Here is a 2,252-nt window from a genome sequence, read left to right as displayed (position 1 = left end):
GACAGGGATTAGGGGCAGGAGGAGAAGGGGACGACAGAGGATGAGATGGCTGGATGGCATCACTGACTCGATGGACGTGAGTCTGAGTGAACTCCGGGTGTTGGTGATGGACAGGGAGGCCTGGTGTGCTGAGATTCATGGGGTCGCAAAGAGTCAGACACGACTGACCGACTGAACTGAACTGAACTGACTGAAGGAACAAAAGAGCTGTATGCAGAAAACTATAAAACACTGATAAAGAAATCAAGAAGACATAAACAGATGGAGAGATATTCCATGTTCCTGAGTTGGAAGAATCAGTATTGTGATTATACTATCAAATGCAATCTACAGATTCACTGCAATCCCTATCAAATTACCAGTGGCATTTTTCAAAGAACTAGAAAGAAAAATTTCACAATTTATATGGAAACACAAGAGACCCTGAATAGCCAAAGTAATCTTGAGAAAGAAGAATGGAGCTGGAGAAAAGAGACACAGATGTAAAGAACAGACTTTTGGATGCTGTGGGAGAAGGCAAGGGTGGGGTGATTTGAGAGAATAGCATTGAAACATGTATATTATCATATGTAAAATAGATGACAAGTGCAAGCTTGATGCATGAAGCAGGGCACTCAAAGCCGGTGCTCAGGGACAACCCAAGGGACTGGGTGGGGAGGGAGGTGGGAGGGGGTTCAGGATGCGGGGACACATGTGCACCCATGGCTGATTCATGTCAATGTATGGCCCAAATCACCACAATACTGTAAATTAATTCGCCTCCAATTAAAAAAAAAAAAAAAAGAGCTGAAGAATCAACCTTCCTGACTTCAGACTATACTACAGAGCTATAGTCATCATGACAATATGGTATTTGTACAAAAACAGAAATATAGCCCAATGGAACAAGATAGGGAGCCCAGAGATAAACCCACACACCTATGGGTACTTTGTTTTTTACAAAGGAGGCAGGAATATACAATGAGGCAAAGATAGCCTCTTCAATAAGTGGTGCAGGGAGAACTGGACAGCTACATGTAAAATAATGAAATTGGAACACTTCCTAACACCATAAACAGAAATAAGCTAAAAACGGATTAAAGACCTAAATGTAAGGCCAAAGACTATAAAACTCTTGGAGGAAAACATAGGAAGAACACTATGACATACCTCATAGCAAGCTTCTCTATGACCCACCTCCTAGAGTGATGGAAATAAACAAGTGAGACCTAATTAAAGTCAGAGGCTTTGCAGAGCAAAAGAAACTATAAGTCAGGTGAAAAGACGACCCTCAGAATAGTGGAAAATAATAGAAAATGAAACAACTGACAGGATTGATTTCTAAAATGTACAAGCAGCTCATGCAACTCAATACCAGAAATCAAACAACCCAATCAGAAAGTGGGCAAAAATCTAAACTGACATTTCTCCAAAGAAGACATACAGATGGCTAATAAACACATGAAAATATGCTCAGCATCAGTCATTATTAGAGAAATGCAAATCAAAACTACAATGAACTACCTCTCACACTGATCAGAATGTCCATCATCAAAAAGTCTACAAACAGTAAATGCTGGAGAGGGTGTGGAGAAAAGGGAGCCCTCTTGCACTGTTGGTGGGAATGTATATTGATACAGCCACTATGGAAGACACTGTGGAGATTCCTTAAAAAACGGAATAACCCTGCCATTTGGTCCAACAGTCCTATTACTGGACATACACCCTAAGAAAACCATAACTGAATAAAACATGGATGCCAATGTTCATTACAGCACTGTTTACCATAGTTAGTGCATGGAAGCACCCTAGATGTCCACTGACAGACGAATGAATAAAGAAGCTGTGGTGTATGTATATACAATATTATATGTACCAGCCATATTACCCAGCCATAAAAAAGAACACATTTGCGTCAGTGAAAATACGGTGGATGAACCTAGAGCCTATTATACAGAGTGAAGTAAATCAGAAAGAGAAAAAGATAATATTTTAATGCATATATATGCAATCTAGAAATATGGTACTGATGAACCTCCTTACAGGTCAGTAGTGGAGATGCGGACATAGAGAACAGACTTATGGACATGGGAAGAGGGGACGGAGAGGGTGGGACAAATGTACACAGTAGCACGGAAATGTATCACACTACCGTATGTAAAGTGGATCCATTCAGTTCAGTCGCTCAGTCATGTCCGACTCTTTGCAACACCATGGACTGCAGCACGCCAGGCTTCCCTGTCCATCACCAACTCCCAGAGCTTGCTCAAACT

This window comes from Bison bison, unplaced genomic scaffold (assembly GCF_000754665.1).
Source record: "Bison bison bison isolate TAMUID 2011002044 unplaced genomic scaffold, Bison_UMD1.0 scf7180017864519, whole genome shotgun sequence".
In the NCBI taxonomy this organism is placed as follows: domain Eukaryota; kingdom Metazoa; phylum Chordata; class Mammalia; order Artiodactyla; family Bovidae; genus Bison; species Bison bison.
Note: the sequence above shows the minus strand (reverse complement) of the source record.